Below are 20,936 nucleotides of genomic sequence, written 5' to 3'. Positions count from 1 at the left end.
ACAACAGAACAGAGCATGTGTATGTAGGTCATATGGCCACCAGAAAAGTAATAAACAGTAACCGTCAAAGAGTTTAGACATTCACATGCATTTTTTTGGGGGGGAGGGGGTATTTAGAATGAGCACCCACAAGTCCATTGAAATATGGCCTTTCGTTCTTGTTCAAGAATGAAATAACTCAAACCCAAGTAGCGACAAATTGTCTCTTTACAATGTAATCATGTGATGGATACCACAGAGAAAGGCAGTCTGAGCTTGTCTACTACGGAGATTTCCCTGTGGTAGATTTGGTATCATAAGGGATTGATGTCCAATCTTTCAAAGACGTACCACGCCAACTTTCCAGCCCCATCCCCAGCATCTCCTTCACAGAACTAATCACTATTGCAATTAATTCATGGAGTACATGCTTCATTGTGTGTTTAGTGTCTGTTTCCCCTTGCTTGACAACAGACACCATGATCCCCACTACCTATCTGTACTGCAAAGTCTAGCACATAGTAGTTTGTTCTATAAATGTTTCTGAAAGCAATAAAGAGAGGGCTGAAAGGAGAAAAGAAACTTCTGGCCATAAAATACTAAGTATAATTAACATAAGACACTCCTCAACAAACATGTAGTAGCTAGACTAACACACAAGCATTCTGAAGCCCTCAGTTAGCAAATATTCGCCTCAAACCGTAAAGACTGATACCTAAACATTTCCTGAGAAACAGTGCAAGACTTAGGAGTCCTCAGCCTGCCTTAAATCTTGAAAAGACCTAGAAGTTCCTTTTCAACTCTGTTTTGTCAAATCTCCATCCCTTCATTGGTATGTCTCTGCTCCCTGGTTATTGGGCTGTGACCTCCTCACTCATTACCCACTTTCTGTGAAGCCCTGTTAAATTAAAATGATCGAATGTGTAAAATAAACTCTACTGGAAAAACAAAGGCAAGATTGTCAGCCAATGACATTCTGACTTTTTATTCACTGCATAACTTTTGAATTCTTAGCCAGAGTTGTATCTCATCCCATTGGGGATGTTACTCATCTGGGATCCTCAGGGTCCAGCTGTCCTTCATACCAGTGCTGCTCAAAATGTGACCCGTAAGCCAGAATCAGAATCAACTACAATGTATTTATTACACATATAAATCTTTGTGCACAATCTCAGATCAGAATATCTGAAAATGGAGCCTGGAAATCTGTTTTAACAAGCTGTTCAGGTAATTCCTATATATGCTGAACTTTGAGAAGCACAGCCCTATGAGTGTTTTACTGGCCTATGACAGAGACACTGGTCCCTATACTTTCTTAGGTACAACTTGCATTTGGAAAAGAGGAAGCATCTAGCCTAGACATCCCAGTACCATCTCTCCCTGTACCCTATCTCTCCAACCTCCAAATGGGAGCAGTGGTTAAGAGGATGCATTCTGGACTGGGATTGCCAGGATTTGATTCTCAGCTCTATCATTTGGTAGCTGTGTAACCTCAGGTAACTGATTTAACTGTGCTTTAGTTTCTTCATCCAAAAACAAATAATAATCTACATCTCATACAGCTATGGAAAGGACTCACTGACTTAATACAAATACAAGAGCTTAGAAAAATATGTGGTATATAATAAGGACTATAATTGTTTATTATTATTTAAGGCAGATTGAACTCATAAAGTCCTCTTCATGGGTCCAGGGAGTGAGTATTTTGCCTATCATCTTTCCTCTGGAAAATAAATCCATCCTGAATGTCTCATGCAAGGTAAATTCTGGTTTCCATGCTATAGACAAAGGGTGGCCTCTTTGAAAGTATTTTCCTAAAGTGCATCACAACCTAATAACACAAAAATTACACCACTGTATCTCATCTCATTTGTGAATCTTATCACATGAGTGGCAAATACTTCATACCTGTCATGTAATGCTGAAACACCCAGACAGGACTGGCTTCCGTAAGTACCCACTCATGACAGCAGAATATATAAATTAAATCGGCAGGTGGCTTCCAGAAAGGGAGGGTAAAGAAAACCTTTAGTAGGTTTATATTCTTGATAAAATACAAATATGAGTAACATCCCATTATAATGAACTCCACTGGACCAGTAATTTGCTTTTTTTGTTGTTGTTTTATACATCTTTATTGGAGTATAACTGCTTTACAGTGGTGTGTTGGTTTCTGCTTTATAACAAAGTGAATCAGATATATACATAACCCCATATCTCCTCCCCCTTGCGTCTCCCTCCCACACTCCCTATCCCACCCCTCTAGGTGGTCAAAAAGCACCCAGCTGATCTCCCTGTGCTATGCGGCAGCTTCCCACTAGCTATCTGTTTTACATTTGGTAGTGTATATATGTCCATGCCACTCTCTCACTTTGCCCCAGCTTAACCCTCCCCCCTCCCCATATCCTCAAGTCCATTATCTATGTCTGCATCTTTATTCCTGTCTTGCCCCTAGGTTCTTCAGAACAATATTTTTTTCTTTTTTAGATTCCATATATATGTATTAGCATATGGTATTTGTTTTTCTCTTTCTGGCTTACTTCACTCTGTATGACAGACTCTAGGTCCATCCACCTCACTACAAATAACTCAATTGTTTCTTTTTATGGCTGAGTAATATTCCATTATATATATGGGCCACATCTTTATCCACTCATCTCTCTATGGACACTTAGGTTCTTTGCATGTCCTCACTATTGTAAATAGAGCTGCAATGAACATTGTGGTACATGACTCATTTTGAATTATGGTTTTCTCAGAGTATATGCCCAATAGTGGGATGACTGGGCCATATGGTAGTTCTATTTTTAGTTTTTTTAAGAAACCTCCATACTGTTCCCCATAGTGGCTGTATCAATTTACAATCCTACCAACAGGGCGAGAGGGTTCCCTTTTCTCCACACCCTCTCCAGCACTTGTTTGTAGATTTTTCGATGATAGCCATTCTGACTGGTGTCAGGTGATACCTCATAGTAGTTTTGATTTGCACTTCTCTAATGATTAGTCATGTTGAGCATCCTTTCATGTGTTTGTTGGCAATCTGTATATCTTCTTTGGAGCAATGGCTATTTAATCTTCTGCCCATTTTTGGATTGGGTTGTTTGTTTTTCGGATACTGAGCTGCATGAGCTGCTTGTAAATTTTGGACATTAATCCTCTGTCAGTTGCTTAATTTGCAAATATTTTCTCCCATTCTGAGGGTTGTCTTTTTGTCTTGTTTATGGTTTCCTTTGCTGTATAAAAAACCTTTGAAGTTTCATTAGGTCCCATTTGTTCATTTGTTTTTTTATTTCCATTTCTCTAGAAGGTGAGTCAAAAGGATTTTGCTGTGATTTATGTCAAAGAATGTTCTGCCTATGTTTTCCTCTAAGAGTTTTATAGTGTCTGGCCTTACATTTAGGTCTCTAATCCATTTTGAGTTTATTTTTGTGTATGGTGTTAGGAAGTTTTCTACTTTCATTCTTTTACATGTAGCTGTCCAGTTTTCCCAGCACAACTTATTGAAGAGGCTGTTTTTTCTCCACTGTATATTCCTGCCTCCTTTATCAAAAATAAGGTGAGGTATTTGTGTGGGTTTATCTCTGGGCTTTCTATCCTGTTCCATTGAACTGTATTTCTGTCTTTGTGCCAGTACCATACTGTCTTGATTACTGTAGCTTTGTAATATAGACTTAAGTCCAGGAGCCTGATTCCTCCAGCTCCATTCTTCTTTCTCAAGATTGCTTTGTCTATTCGGGGTCTTTTGTGTTTCCATACAACTGTGAAATGTTTTGTTCTAGTTAAGTGAAAAATGCCATTGGTAGTTTGATAGGGATTGCAATGAATCTGTAGATTGCTTTGGGTAGTACAGTCATTTTCACAATGTTGATTCTTCCAATCCAAGAACATGGTATATCTCTCCATCTGTTTGTATCATCTGTAATTTCTTTCAATAGTGTCTTATAGTTTTCTGCATATAGGTCTTTTGTCTCCTTAGGTAGGTTTATTCCTAGGTATTTTATTCTTTTTGTTGCAGTGGTAAATGGGAGTGCTTCCTTAATTTCTCTTTCAGATTATTCATCATTAGTATATAGGAATGCAAGAGATTTCTGTGCATTAATTTTGTATCCTATTACTTTACAAAGTTCATTGATTACCTCTAGTGGTTTTCTGGTAGCATCTTTGAGATTCTCTATGTATAGTATCATGTCATCTGCAAAGAGTGACAGCTTTCTTTCTTTTCCGATTTGGATTTTTTATTTCTTTTTCTTCTCTGATTGCTGTGGCTAAAACTTCCAAAATTATGTCAAATAGTAGTGGTGAGAGTGGACAACCTTGTCTTGTTCCTGATGTTAGAGGAAATGGTTTCAGGTTTTCACCATTGAGAATGATGTTGGCTGTGGTTTTGTCATATATAGCCTGTAATATGTTGAGGTAATTTCCCTCTAGACCTACTTTCTGTAAGGTTTTTTATCATAAATGGGTATTGAATTTTGTCAAAAGCTTTTCCTACATCTACTGAGACGATCACATGGTTTTTCTCCTTGAATGTGTTAACATGGTTTATAACATTGATGGATTTGCATATCTTGAAGAATCCTTGCATTCCTGGGATAAACCCAACTTGATCCTGGTGTATGATCCTTTTTATGTGCCACTGGAGTCTGTTTGCTACTATTTTGTTGAGGATTTTTGCATATATATTCATCAGTGCTACTGGTCTGTAGTTTTCTTTGTTTGTAACATCTTTGTCTGGTTTTGGTATTAGTGTGATGGTGGCCTTGCAGAATGAACTCAGGAGTGTTCCTCCCTCTGCTTTATTTTAGAAGAGTTTGAGAAGGATAGGTGCTAGCTCTTCTCTAAATGTTTGATAGAATTCGCCTGTGAAGCCATCGGTCCTGGGCTTTTGTTTGTCAGAAGATTTTTAATCACAGTCTCAACATCAGTGCTTATGATTGGTCTCTTTATATTTTCTATTTCTTCCTGGTTCAGTCTCAGAAGGTTGTGCTTTTCTAAGAATTTGTCCATTTTTTCCAGGTTGTCCACTTTACTGGCATATAGTTGCATGTAGTAGTCTCTCGTGATCTTTTGTATTTCTGTAGTGTCAATTGTTACCTCTCCTTTTTTATTTCTAATTCTATTTATTTGAGTCTTCTCCCTTCTTTTCTCGATGAGTCTGGCTAATGGTTTATCAATTTTGTTTATCTTCTCAAAGAACCAGCTTTTACTTTTATTGATCTCTGCTATTGTTTCCTTCATTTCTTTTTCATTTATTTATGATCTGATCTTTATGATTTCTTTCCTTCTGCTAAATTTGAAGTTTTATTGTTCTTTCTCTAATTGCTTTACATGTATGGTTAGGTTGTTTATTTGAGATTTTTCTTGTTTCTTGAGGTAGGATTGTATTCCTATAAACTTCCCTCTTAGAACTGCTTTCGCTGCATCCCATAGGTTCTGGGTCATCATGTTTTCATTGTCATTTGTTTCTAGGTATTTTTTGATTCCTCTTTAATTTCTTCTGTGATCTCTTGCTTACTTAGTAATGTATTATTTAGCCTCCAGGTGTTTGTATTTTTTACAGATTTTATCCTGTAATTGATATCTAGTCTCATAGTGTTGTGGGCAGAAAAGATACCTGATACGATTTCAGTTTTCTTAAATTTACCAAGGCTTGATTTGTGACCCAAGATATGATCTATCCTGGAGAATGTTCCATGAGCACTTGAGAAGAAAGTGTATTCTGTTGTTTTTGGATGGAATGTCCTATAAATATCAATTAAGTCCATCTTGTTTAATGTATTGTTTAAAGCTTTTGTTTCCTTACTTATTTTCATTTTGGATGATCTGTCCATTGGTGAAAGTGGGGTGTTAAAGTCCCTTACTATGATTGTGTTACTGTCGATTTCCCCTTTTATGGCTGTTTGCATTTGCCTTAAGTACTGAAGTGCTCCTATGCTGGGGGCATAAATAGTTACAATTTTTATATCTTTTTCGATTGATCCCTTGATCATTATGCAGTGTCCTTCTTTGTGTCTTGTAACAGTCTTTATTTTAAAGTCTACTTTGTCTGATATGAGAATTGCTACTCTAGCTTTCTTTTGACTTCCATTTGCATGGAATATCTTTTTCCATTCCCTCACTTTCAGTCTGTATGTGTCCCTAGGTCTGAAGTGGGTCTCTTGTAGACAGCATATATATGGGTCTGGTTTTTTAATCCATTCAGCCAGTCTATGTCTTTTGGTTGTAGCATTTAATCCATTTACATTTAAGGTAGTTATTGATATGTAGGTTCCTATTATCATTTTCTTAATTGTTTTGGGTTTGTTATTGTAGGTCTTTTCCTTCTCTTGTGCTTCCTGCCTAGAGAAGTTCCTTTAGCATTTGTTGTAAAGCTGGTTTGGTGGTGCTGAATTCTCTTAGCTTTTGCTTATTTGTCAAGGTTTTAACTTCTCTGTTGAATCTGAATGAGATCCTTGCTGGGTAGAGTAATCTTCATTGTAGGTTTTTCTCCTTCATCACTTTAAGTATGTCCTGCCACTCCCTTCTAGCTTGCAGACTTTCTGCTGAAAGATCAGCTGTTAACCTTATGGGAATTCCCTTGTATGTTATTTGTTGCTTTTCCCTTGCTGCTTTTAATATTTTTTCCATTTAATTTCTGATAGTTTGATTAATATGTGTCGTAGTGTGTTTCTCCTTGGATTTATCCTGTATGTGACTCTCTGCACTTCCTGAACTTGATTATTTCCTTTCCCATATTAGTAGTTTTCAACTATAATCTCTTCAAATATTTTCTCAGTCCCTTTCTTTTTCTCTTCTTCTTCTGGTTCCCCTATAATTCAAATGTTGGTGTGTTTAATGTTGTCCCAGAGGTCTCTGACACTGTCCTCAATTCTTTTCATTCTTTTTTCTTTATTCTGCTCCGTGGCAGTTATTTCCACTATTTTATCTTCTACGTCACTTATCCGTTCTTCTGTTTCAGTTATTCTGTTATTGATTCCTTCTAGAAAATTTTTAATTGTGTTTATTGTGTTGTTCATCATTGTCCGTTTGCTCTTTAGTTCTTCTAGATCCTTGTTAAACGTTTCTTGTATATTCTCAATTCTATTTCCAAGATTTTGGATCATCTTTACTATCATTACTCTGAATTCCTTTTCAGGTAGACTGCCTATTTCCTCTTCATTTGTTTGGTCTGGTGGGCTTTTACCTTGCTCCTTCATCTGCTGTGTTTTTCTCTGTCTTCTCATTTTGCTTCACTTAGTGTGTCTGGGGTCTCCTTTTCACAGGCTTTAGGTTTGTAGTTCCCGTTGTTTTTGGTGTCTGCCCCCAGTGGCTAAGATTGGTTCAGTGAATTGTGTAGGCTTCCTGGTGGAGGGGACTGGTACCTGTGTTCTGGTGAATGAGGCTGGATCTTGTCTTTCTGGTGGGTAGGACCACGTCTGGTGGTGTGTTTTGGGGTGTCTGTGACCTTATTATGATTTTAGGCAGCCTCTCTGCTAATGGGTGGGGGGTTGTGTTCCTGTCCTGCTAGTTGTTTGGCATAGGGTATCCAGCACTGGAGCTTGCTGATCGTTTAGTGGAGCTGGCTCTTAGCATTGAGATGGAGCTCTCTGGGAGAGCTTTCACCATTTGATATTATGTGGAGCTGCGAGTTCTCTGGTGGACCAATGTCCTGAACTCGGCTCTCCCACCTCAGAAGCACAGGCCTGACACTTGGCCGGAGTACCAAGACCCTGTCAGCCACACAGCTCAGAAGAAAAGTGAGAAAAAATGGAAGAAAGAAAGAAAATAAATAAATATAAAGTTATTAAAATAAAAAATTTTTTTAAATTAAAAATAAAGAAAAAAGAAAGAAGAGAGCAATCAAACCTAAAAGCAAATCCACCAATGATAACAAGTGCTAAAAACTATACAAAAAAAATTAAAAATAAGAAATGGACAGACAGAACCCTAGGACAAATTGTAAAAGCAAAGCTATACAGAGAAAATCACACAAAGCAGCATACACATACACACAAAAAGAGAAAAATGAAAAATATACATATATATCTATATATAAAGAAAAAGGAAGAGAGCAACCAAATCAATAAACATATCTACCAATGATAATAAACTCTAAATACTAAGCTAAGATAAACATAAAACCAAAACAAATTAGAACCAGAAAGCAAACCCCAAGTCTACATTTGCTCCCAAACTCTACCGCCTCAATTTTGGGATGATTCGTTGTCTATTCAGGTATTCCAGAGATGTAGGGTACATCAAGTTCATTGTGAAGATTTAATCCACTGCTCCTGAGACTGCTGGGAGAAATTTCCCTTTCTCTTCTTTGTTCGCACAGCTCCTGGGGTTCAGCTTTGGCTTTGGCCCAGCCTCTGTGCGTAGGTCACCTTAGGGTGTCTGTTCCCCACCCAGACAGGACGGGGTTAAAGTAGCAGCTGTTAGGGGGCTTTGGCTCACTCAGGCCAGGGGAAGGAGGGGTACAGAATGTGGGCGAGCCTGCAGCAGCAGAGGCCAACATAAAGTTGTAACAGCCTGAGGCATGCTCTGTGTTCGCCCGGGGAAGTTGTCCCTGGATCACAGGACCCTGGCAGTGGTGGACTGCACAGGGTCCCAGGAGGGGAGGTGTGGATAATGATCTGTGCTTGCACACAGGCTTCTTGGTGTCTGCAGCAGCAGCCTTAGCGTTTCATGCCTGCATCTGGTGTCTGTGCTGATAGCCGTGGCTTGCGCCTGCCTCTGGAGCTCATTTAGGTGGTGCTCTGAATTCCCTCTCCTCGTGCATCCCAAAACAATGGTGTCTTGCCTCTTAGGCAGGTCCAGACTTTTTCCCGGACTCTCTCCCAGCTAGCTGTGGTGCACTATCCACCCCCCTTCAGGATGTGTTCACACAGCCAACCCCAGTCCTCTCCCTAGGGTCTGACCTCCAAAGCCAGAGCCTCAGCTCCCAGCCCTCACATGCCCACACTCCTGTTGCTGCACTCTCCTCTGTGGCTCTGAAGCTCCCCCCACCACCCCCCATCTCCACCAGTGAAGGGGCTTCCTAGTGTGTGGAAACTTTTCCTCCTTCACAGCTCCCTCCCAGAGGTGCAGGTTCTGTCCCTATTCTTCTGTCTTTGTGTTTTTTCTTTTGCCCTACCCAGGTACATGGGGAGTCTCTTGCCTTCTGGGAGGTCTGAGGTCTTCTGCCAGCGTTCAGTAGGTGTTCTGTAGGAGCTGTTCCACATGTAGATGTATTTCTGATGTATTTGTGGGGAGCAAGGTGATCTTCACATCTTACTCCTCCACCATCTTAAAGGTCTCTCTCCCTGTAATTTGCTTTTGCTTTAATTAAATTTTGTAACTGTGAATATATTTTTAGAAATCATACACTTAGTCAGAAGAGCTCAAGCTGAACCCCTGCTGATGGGTGGCTACTCTGGCTTGAATTAGTAAGTGAAAAGAAATATTTCGAACTCAACTGGGAAAGGAAAAAAGTATAATGAGCTCACCACCCTGTAAGCTTCTCTTTTCCAATTATAGCTTGTAGTTTGGTTTAGCCTTAGATGGTGTTTTAGGTCCTGTGTGGATGGGTGTAGAGGTGTGCTTGATTTGTTTGGAGTTTTTGGATTTTGGGGTTTAGGGGGTGGTGAGTAATTAAGACATGTCCAGTGTTGAGAGGAGGAAAACTGAATATCAATTTTACTAATCTTGTCAATATAAAATAATTTTTAGAAACCTTTCAACTCTTTTGTTTCACCTTCCTTGTTTTAACGAAAGCAAAATATTTTGGACATGGCTAGTGAACAGTCACAAAATTATCTAACAGAATCACTTCTTATAGAGAAGTATTCGTAACAATAGGACACTGGTGGTTTGGGCCATATGCCACTCCATGGAAATCTCTTTGTTCTTTGGAGTGCTTATTTATGGTGAAATGTTTATGCATGAAAGATTTACTGATTCTATGACATCCAACTCTGTATCTTGAACCCCCATTTAGGCTTATTATTTCATATATTCAAGATTCAGTATTAAGCTATATAGTCAACATTGGCTATTTGCATACACACACACACGCATATATATACACACACAGGTATATACATATTGATACATATACACACATATATATTTCAGGCAATTTGATCCCTAACACTGTATTTTTTTTTTAATTTTGTTGATATTATACTGCTAAAATAAAACAGACAGAACATTTTACTTATGTCCATTCCATTTAATCTAGACATTTAACTTCAAGCAATATGTCCTAATAAAATAACTCATAATAGGTGAAACAATATATACATGAGTATTCATCCTTTCAACATTATTTATGAGTGAAAAATTAAGACAAAATGAATGTCCAACAATAAAGAAATGACTTAGGTTACTGATGGATAAACATAATGAAATATTTGCAGTAATTAAAAATTATGCTTATGAATACCATAAACCAATAGGCAAGGCAAATTATTCTATAAACATAAAGGACGGACTTCTCAGGTGGCACCTGAGAAGACTCCACCTGCCAATGCAGGGGACATGGATTCGAGCCCTGGTCCGGGAAGATCCCACGTGCAGCGGAGCAACTATGCCCATGCACCGCAACTACTAAGCCTGTGCTCTAGAGCCCGTGAGCCACAACTACTGAGCCCATGTGCCACAACTACTGAAGCCCGTGCACCTAGAGCCCATGCTCCACAACAAAAGAAGCCACCGCACCACAACCAAGAGTAGCCCCCACCCGCCGCAACTAGAGAAAGCCCACGCGCAGCAACAGACCCAATGCAGCCATAAATAAATAAATAAATAAATAAAACAAAGGAAAACTGGGATCCAAACTGTTCATAGAGTAAGATTAAAAAATAAAAGTTTTGTATGAAAAAGATGAAGATAACAAGATTAATAATAGTAGGATGATGACTTTTTTGTACTTGAAACTGTCTTTGGCTTTTATGATCAAAAAAAGTAGTTTTTATTTCAGCATATCCCGAAGATGAAGGTACTATTTGTTTAACCTAGAATCTTACTAACCTAAATACCTTTTGAGATGATTGAATTAATGTGCCTTAAATACTTTAATAGACATTTTCACTACACTAAATAAAGTTTCGTTATAAGAGTATTTGGCTTAAAAGATTTTAAAATGACAAGTATATGTTTATAGTTTTTGCAATGGTATTATGCTAAGCGATGTCATACAGAATGTAATAGCCTACAAATTATGAGCTATGTTATTAAGTATATCAAAGATATTGTGTGGACTTTTCATAAATACTTAACAAGCAAATTATCATAAATTGAATATCAAAGAAACAAACAGCTGATTCAGATGAGATTATTAGAAGGTGGTTTAGATCCACCTGACTAGATATTTATACTAAGTTAAAAATATTCTAATCTAAATAGTATGTATTTTGATCTTCTGAAAGAATGTTTTCCATTAAAATTACTGTATTCCTTAGGATATAAATCCTTCCAGTGAAATCCTCTTTCTACAAGGAATTGTAAAGAGGTTTTTGTCTAGGATTTGATTTTCCTGTGTGATTAAACTCATCAATTTCCATCTCAATGATATTAGCAAATACAAGAATGCTAACAGGACTGTGTAGTCTTTCTGTTTGCTCTTCCCTTATGACTATCTTTCATTTTAACGTAAGTATGTATGGTAAATAGAATTAACAAAATTGGGTGCTTTATTTTCATATAACTTAATTCTTGAGATACAAGGCTCTTTCGTATATGAGAGCAGCATGATTGGACAGAGTCCCTTGTAAATGCAAATCAACACAATTTTTTCTACTTAAGACATTGGCAAAACTCTATGAAAGGAATGGGGGGGAACCTTTCACAGTAATGAATAAAGATTTGAATGAATAATTTCATGCATTAGAATATTTGGTATTGTCATTAATTATGTTTCAATCAATTACTATGAATGCCATAAAGACATGATTTTCATTATAGCTTTATCTTGTAAAATATACTGAAAATAGTTTAAATGGCCATCAAAATGAAACAGTAGTATAAATTATGATATAACCTTACTATGGAATACTAAGTGTGCAGTAAAAAAGAATAAGTAAATATAATCTACTGACCTAGAAAGATGTCCATAATACATTATTTTTTAATAAAAGTAACCTCCAACCCATTATGTTTGTTAAGATTCCATTTTAATTAAAACAATTTATTGTAAGATACTGTGTTATTAAAATGGTGGTGACTCCTGAAGAGTGAAGTTCGAGAGGCAGAGAACTTTCAATTCTTACTTTTTAGATTTCTCTAAGTAAGTTTGTGCCAAATCACCAGATAAGTGAAAGGGACTTATCTGGGATTGAAATCCTGGATATTTAAAAAATTGGTTACAGTCACAGAATTGGTTATTTGTCATGGAAAAATGAGAAAATACTTCTCGTACCGTTGTATTCTTGCCAACAGTAATTATCATATTTAAAGCACACTGCACATGGTAGGTACATAATAAATGGTAGTTATTATTCTCTTTCATCCATCAGCACTTGGAGTACAGTAAGCATTCAATGAATGGGTGAATAGCTAAATGGACACAAGTATGAATGTATAACTCTTCCTCTAATGCAAAATCAAACAAAAGTTTCAAGATGCCCTGCTTCCCAATTTCCTACTATACTCACATGAAAAGTCTCAGCTCACATCTCTTTCACATGGCACAACAAAATCCTCCCTCAGAAGGAGGCTAGGAAGGATAAAAAAAGGGACCTGAGTGTCTGGAAAGAGAAGACCTTCGTCAGAAATGCCACCATATTTAACCAGTCTTCTTTTTGGACTGGCAGAGGACTTTGCTTTGATGCCTTTTGCTGTGAACTCTGGTATTTCCCCAGTAAGTGGCATTTCCAAGCTAAGAGCTCCAGCTGTCCACCCTTCCTCCCTCCACTGAATCAGGCCCAACAGATGGTGCAAATAGCCTGGCATAGATTCATTGGATCAGTGTTGGGGGGAGAACCTTGCCAGGCGGCTGATGGTTTCTTTGAAGTTGTTCATTCTGGCAACAATGGATGACTAACAGCACATCCTTGGCTGAATGAAAAGACAAGACACTGAAGTTTGAAAGAAAATTTGCAATGTGGGGCTTCATATCTTTTACAGTGCCCACAATTATTTTCTACCAGTGATATCATTTTTATTAATATTATGTGTTAGAGCTATGTTATTCTCTCACTTAAGATTCCCAGTGCCCAAAATTAAAATAAACCCATTACTACTGCTCAGATGGCAGTAGAAAAAACACTGGCCTAGAGGTCAGTGCACCCAGATTCCACCCTCCACCCTCCCTTTAAACTTCCTAGATAACCTTAGTCAAGACATTGATGTGTTTTGATATTGAGATTCTGCATCTTTTAAAATAAAGATGAAAATATCTTTTTTTTTGCAAGGTGACTGAGAAACATATGAGATAATGAACGTACAGGTGTTATATGAAGTTTTATAAAAAATGCTTTAAAGTTATATGTTATGGAGGACATCATAGTGGCCCTCCACAACAGGTATGAACTCTCAAATGAGCATGGGCTTACGTGAGTACATCCTCTTACCCCTCCGGATGGCCATTGTTGAGACTTGGGTCAGGATTGGAGGACAGTGGTATCATGGATTAACAGACCCTGACCCACTCATACAGACCAGCTCAGCAGCACACCTTGAAACCGTTAATCCCACAATCTCATTAAACTCTGCTTATATCTTGATCTAAAAATTACTGTATAATGTGAACAATTTTAGGAAATGTTTAGGAAAGAGGGTATCGCTTTTTTTGACTTTTTGTTACCCTCAAATCAGTCATTACCATTCCCAAATAATAGGTCCTAAAAACACTCTTATAAATATCATATTAACATCTACACTAAAGTTTTCCCCCCAGAAGATTATAGTTTTCAGAATCAGAGATTTTGGCCAAGTCATCGCTCTACCCTCAACTCTGGTAGAAAGTCACCCTGAAATAGCACAGCTATCTGATATGGAAATCCAATTCAGAAGTACAATCCATATGACCATATGAATTTTCCTACATTAACCAATTTCTAACTGTATAGGATGATCTGAGAAACATAATTATTGAAATCACTTATTTATTTTTTAATTCTATGTGTATATATTCCCAGAAAACATTCTAGCATGTTTTATACAAGTATTTACACACAGCATCCAAGAATGCACTGAAGTATTTCCCAATCCAAAAGAAAAAAAAAGCAGCCTGAATCATCTCTTTTCCTTCTGCTTACCAAAATAAGTTTTTCAATTAATTAATAACTCTTTTCCCTTTCTCCTTTTCACTAAAAATCAATTCATAGGAGGGCAGAGGATACCAAATGCCTTATTAACTTGAAACTGATAACTTTCAACAATTTATTCAAAATTTCACTTAGTTTTACCATGAACACGATATTATCACCAAAATAATCTGTTCAAAATTGAAGGTAATAAATTGTTAGCTTTCCTTTTCTTTAAATGAATTTGAGTATACACACCAGGCTTAGGTTTAGTTTGTTGGCTCATAAAAATGGATAACAAGTTTCCTATGTCAGCTGTTAAACTGAAAGAAGCTAGTATTAGGTATCTATTAAAGTTTGATCAGAAGAACAAAAGCTACTCTAGACATTGTGAGCTCTCCCAGGAAATCCAGAGTTTCGGGGTTAGAAGGAAGCTGCCATCAGTAATCTCATCTGCCTGCATAATCAAAGGAGAGATTTTGAGGAAGATGCCCCCAAACTGCAGGCAAAACCCATCTCGGCCATCTGCATATGCCATGTGCCTGACCTGATGCATCTGGAGAACGGTTTCTCCCCTTTCCCATTCTGAATCTTCATGAAGGCCTTTAATTGCCAAGATGTAACCAGAACCCTGAAGGCAATGGAGTCCTGGAACTGTGGTCTCCAGGCTGCCCAGGGTGCCCGCAAGACAGGAAACCTCTCCGACATCATCTCATCCCCCCTCTCCCTCTAGAGCCAAAAGAGTTAAATCAAAGAACACAAGGCAGTTCTACAGTGAAGTCTGACGTGCCCTGTCTGCTCAGTCACTGAAAACCCTTACAAGAGCTCTACCTGTGCCAGTAAAGGAATCTTCATGAAGGGAATGCAGCTGCAGCCACAGATAATAATTCCAACACTAAAAAAGCAGCGTAGTTCCTTTCCTCAAGCACGTGATGCCTTAGTGGGAAATACAAGACTTTGTTATATTTAAATGTGTTGGGCACCTACTTCGTGCCAGGAACTTTACTAGGGACATTATATAATTTATTAAACCATTGCAACTTTTCTGTAATGGACTTATTGTTCTATTTTACAGCTAAGAAAATTGAGATTCACATCAGTTACGAGAAAATAGTCCAAGTCCGATAGCTCACGAGTGCTAGACATACCCCAAGTATGTCTGATTCCAAAGCTTTTGCTCTTTCTGCTATACAATGAGTGTGGTAAGGTAGTACATTCTGAGGGTCGAATAATCACTACAAGAAAATAAATACTAAGAATTCAGAGGAATGGACAAAAGGAAGTTCCTACTGCATGATCATAATCGCCACATTTTTTGGCCAGGAAACATAATATTTTTCAACAATTTGGCATTTGTAACAATCACCATCTCATTCTTGTCTCACAAAATACCCATCTGAGCGCCTAAAAACTTAAGAAAAATCAATTGTGCCTACAAATCTGCAGAACCAATGTATATACAGACTTAGTTTAACTCCTGTTTTTACCCCCAAATATGGCTTAGGAGGTATGTCTTTAAAACTTTAAACATCTTTTTCTAGTTAACAGGGACCTAATGACTCAGGGCATAAAGATTTAAACTTGAGTTGAAATGCTTCTCAGGGACTTCAATTAACCAGCATCAATTTTTTGCTCCTAGGCCTAACCTTCAGGAAAAAAAAAAAACTTAACACTTTAGAAAGGACTGTTCATTCATTGTCTGATGCCATCTGGGAACATAATAGCTCAATCCCTTTGCCCTCAGATTAATGGAGCTAGCTCACATGTTATCAACAGCACTTTAATTCCCTTTAATATTTTCACTGTGGACTTCTTTGTGGCAGAACTTATTTGCAATAATACATATGTAATTTGCAAAATAGAACCAGAAAATCTGGCATCTTAAGAATACTCCTTTACTAGGAGAAATACCAAATATACAAAATATTGAAAGGCAAGGCAATCTTATTCCTCCACTTTTTCAATTCTTTGACAATAAAGATGAAAAGTTCACTTTGTGGCCAGAATGTTAAAAACAGGTAACAAAAAATTTGAAGAAGAAATTTAGTTCAATGAGGAAGACTAATAAAGTTGTATTATGCTCCCTAAGTATTGTAAGATGCGAAACGTACTGTAAAATGTCCTTCTCAAGTGTAAAAACTTTTAAAAGCCCTAACAAAATTATGTTCCTTTTTATTTGAAATTTTTCATACATAAATATCATGCACTAGTTCTTCGATTAACTTGGTATTGAAGAAAGGCAATAAGACTGAACTTAGGAAAGGGCTTTCACAGGATGTTTTTTTTTGAATGATTAAACAAACTATATAATGAACCACAACACAGGCTAAAGCCCAAATCACTATCTTTGAAGTAATAAATCATGGGATTTATATTTATATTTATACATTGGAATTGAATAGTTTCTCTATATCTGACCTGGATGAAGAATGCCAAAATAAATTTATGATTTTGGATTTTATATTCGATTAGTTCACATTTTAGAAAATTTAAATGGATTTTTAAAAAATACAACAGCGTTCATTTGAATGTAATTCAGTCATATTTTCATCTGAATTTCCGACAGGGTGGCTTTATTTTCCACATTTCACAGAAACATATGCTCCAGGGATTTCAGTGTGATACCCTTCGTCTCTTATGAGGTCAATATATAATACTCCTTTCTTCCCATCTTAGGTTCAGAACCAATTAAAAATAAAGCACAGGGGATAGATGGGGATTTAAATGACAGCTTTGTCACTAAAAAAGCAGATTAGAGAATATGGCTTTAAACCTGCACCCAAAGGATTTCCCAGCACTCCATCCCTGAAGTAGACAGACTCACACACCAAGTGACAGGCAGGACTGCAGGCTTTACGCATCCCTGGGAGTTCACCTGAGTGTCAGAGAGAAAAGGACAAAAGTGGAGGAAGCTACTCCTAAAAATAGAAGGAAAAGGGCTCAGCTGGCTTTCTCTATTCTTTCTCTCTAACCTGCACTCGGCAAGGAGGAGTGAGTGATGTGTCAGCAAAGGAGCCAGCAGTCCTAAGCCAGCAGAGACTCTGCACATGAGGGGTAAAATAATACTCTCCACTTCCCAGAGTCACATGAAATAAGCAATCAATGAGGGTATGTGGCTTATAGGTTAATAGTTTGCGTTTATTCTCCTTCACTTATTAAATATATCTGTCTTTTCCTGAAAATAGCACATACAAATAATCTGCATTCCACTTTTATAAGATATCAACCTGTTTTTCTCACTTTAGTGTTCTGTAGCCCATGGATAATAAGGGCATATAGGTCTGTTTTCTCTACGAAGCATTTTAACTCAGCACTAAGGATAGATGGGTTAAGATAGACAAACGGATACATTTATAGACAAAAACACAGCTTGAGAAAATATTGCATTTGGTCTAATCATCTTTTGTATTATAAATTAGCAAAACAGGGTGATACTTCATGTAATACATACTAACAAAATTAGTTATGAAGTAATTGTTCATTTAAATGATACCAGTTATTTGCCCTTTGTATGTTGCTGTATGCATCACATGTAGCCTTGGATACAGAACGCAATTTTCTATACCCTTTGGGAACTGCTATTTCCAACCCCATTTTATCTGGTCACGCAGTTTGATTGTGTCATCGTTGTGAATAATAGGGCTCGCATGAAGCTGATAGCACAGGGATTTGGGATTTTTTGCATTTGTGAAGATCTACAATAGTCACAATTAAATATTTGGAAGACACTAAAACTAATTTTAAATAACCATTATTGTGATGGGGGAAGGGGTCCTTTTGTACCAGTTTTAGGAAATGCAAAAGGAGGTATCTCCTTAATTATGTAAAGAATATTTTAAAATAGTCAAAATTAAATTTTAAATGATTATTCAGTAACATCAAATATTCATTATATAATCACAACTTAATCATTGTTCATAGTTGCAAATCCATTGCAATTCAACTCTAAGTTAAAAGAGTGGTTGCAGTTGGGACCACAGATCATATTGTAGTCCAAAAAGTAGTCAGAAGGAATAAAATCAATACTGTAATTTTCCTGTTTCCCTCAATATCTTTTAAAAAGGTAATGACATAAAGGACTGTTATCCAAAATATACAAAGAATTACTGAAATAAGAAAACAACCCAATTAAAAAATGGCCCAAAGCCCTTAACAGATACTACACCAAAGAAGATACATGGATGGCAAATACCTATATGAAAAGATGCTCCACATCATATGTTATCAGAGAAGTGCAAACTAAAACAATGAGATACCACTACACATATATTAGTATGGCCAAAATCCAGAACACTGGCAACACCAAATGCTGATGAAGATGTGAAGCAATTGCAATTCTCATTCACTGCCAAAATGCAAGATGGTACAGCCACCCTGGAGGACAGTCTAGCAGTTTCCCACAAAGTTTAACATTCTTACTGCACAGCAAACCTGCTCCCTGATATTTACCAAAAGGAGCTGAAAACTTAGGTCTACACAAAAACCTGCACATGGATGTTTATAGTGGCTCCATTCATAATTGCCAAAACTTGGAAGTAACCAAGATGTCCTTCAGTAGGTGAATAGATACATAAACCCTGGTACATCCAGACAATGGACTATTATTCAGAGCTAAAAAGAAATGAGCTATCAAGCCACTGCAAGACAGTGAGGAAATGTAAATGCATATTACTAAGTGTAAAAAGCCAATCTGAAAAGGCTGTATGATCGCAACTATATGACATTCTGGAAAAGACGAAAGTGTACAGACAGTATAAAGATCAGTGGTTGCCAAGGGTTGGGGTGGGGGCAGAGCAGTCAATAGAGCACAGAGGATTTTTAGGGCAGAGAAAATACTCTGTATAGTATAGTGGACATATATCACTGTACATTTGTCCAAACCCACAGAATGTACAACACCAAGAGTGAACCCTAAGGTAAAACTTTGGGTGATTATGATATGTCAATGTAGGTTCATCATTGGTAAAGATGTAGCATTCTGGTAAGTGATATTGTTCATGGAAGAGGCTGTGCACATGTGGGCGCAGGATACATATGGGAAATCTCTGTACCTCCTTCTCAATTTTGTTGTAAACCTAAAACTTCTCTAAAAAAGTAAAGTCTTAAAAAAAAGAGTAATGACAGCTTTCCTCCTTCCTCCTTGATGTTGATTCTCCATTCAGGTAGAATCCCACTGGGTAATGTCTTAGTCAGGCTGCCATAACAGAATACCATAGACCAAGTGGCTTACAGAACAGAAATTTATTTCCCACAGTTCTAGAGGCTGGGAAGTCTGAGGTCAGGGTGCCAGCATGGTCAAGTTCTGATGAGAGCCCTCCTCCTGGTTTGCAGATGGTGGTCTTCTCATTATGTCCTCACATGGCAGAGAGAAGCAAGCTGTCCCATGTCTCTTACACGGTCACTGATCCCATAATAAGGACTCCACCCTCATGACCTAATTACCTCCCAAGGTCCCCATCTCCAAATACCATAACACAGGAGATTAGGCTTTCAACATATGAATTTTGGAAGAACACAAACATGCGGTCCATTATGTACATTATGCCATTATGTAGTGGCAATGGGATTCAGCAAGAAGGTGCTCTTGGTGACAAGTAACACCAGACCTACCACAATTAACAAGAGGAAACTAGGTTATACCCTATCCATAGACCCACTTTCATCATTGGCTTCTTACTCAAGTGAACAGGTTAGAAAGTTGTGCATTGCATGCCTATTTCCCGAACTGCCACAAGTGCCTTGCAGGATCTGTCAAGAAAGCCGCAGCTGACTTAGGGCAAGCTGAGGTACATGCCAAAGGAGTCAAGAGATAAAGAGAATATTAAAGCCCTTCTTAAGAGAATGGAAAAATGAAAGAATAGGATGTAGAAGAAAAAGAACAAAATTATTATCAAAGTTTCATTAAAAAGCATTCTCCAAAAAGGGAACCCTTCTACATTACTGGTGAGAATGTAAATTGGTACAGCCACTATGGAGAACAGCATGGAGGTTTCTTAAACAACTGAAAATAGGGCTTCCCTAGTGGTGCAGTGGTTGAGAGTCCGCCTGCCGATGCAGGGGACACGGGTTCGTGTCCCGGTCCAGGAAGATTCCACATGCCACAGAGCAGCTGGGCCCGTGAGCCATGGCTGCTGAGCCTGCGTATCCGGAACCTGTGCTCCACAACGGGAGAGGCCACAACAGTGAGAGGCCCACGTACCGAAAAAAAAAACCCTGAAAATAGAGCTATTTTATGATACAGCAATCCCACTGCTGGGCATATATCCAGAGAAAACCATGGTTTGAAAGGATACACGCACCTCAATGTTCATTGAGTGCTGTTTACGATAGCCAAGACATGGAAGCAACCCAAATGTCCATCAACAGAGGAATGGATAAAGAAGATGTGGTACATATATACAATGGAATATTACTCAGCCATTAAAAAGAATGAAATAATGCCATTTGTAGCAACATGGATGGACCTGGAGATCATACTAAGGGAAATAAATCAGAGCAAGACGAGTATCATACAATATCATATATGTAAACAGACTCACAGGCTTAGAAAACAAACTTATGTTTACCAAAGGGGAAAGGTGAAGGGGGGATAAATTGGGAGCTTGGAATTGAAATATACACACTACTATATTTAAAATAGATAATCAACAAGGACCTACTGTTTAGCACAGGGAACTCTGCTTAATATTCTGTAATAACCTAAATGGGAAAAGAATTTGAAAACTAACAGATACATGTATATGTACAACT

Source organism: Neophocaena asiaeorientalis, unplaced genomic scaffold (genome assembly GCF_003031525.2).
Source record: "Neophocaena asiaeorientalis asiaeorientalis breed wild unplaced genomic scaffold, Neophocaena_asiaeorientalis_V1.1 scaffold36, whole genome shotgun sequence".
In the NCBI taxonomy this organism is placed as follows: domain Eukaryota; kingdom Metazoa; phylum Chordata; class Mammalia; order Artiodactyla; family Phocoenidae; genus Neophocaena; species Neophocaena asiaeorientalis.
The sequence above is the reverse complement of the archived record's forward strand: the minus strand, read 5'-3'. Positions refer to the sequence as shown.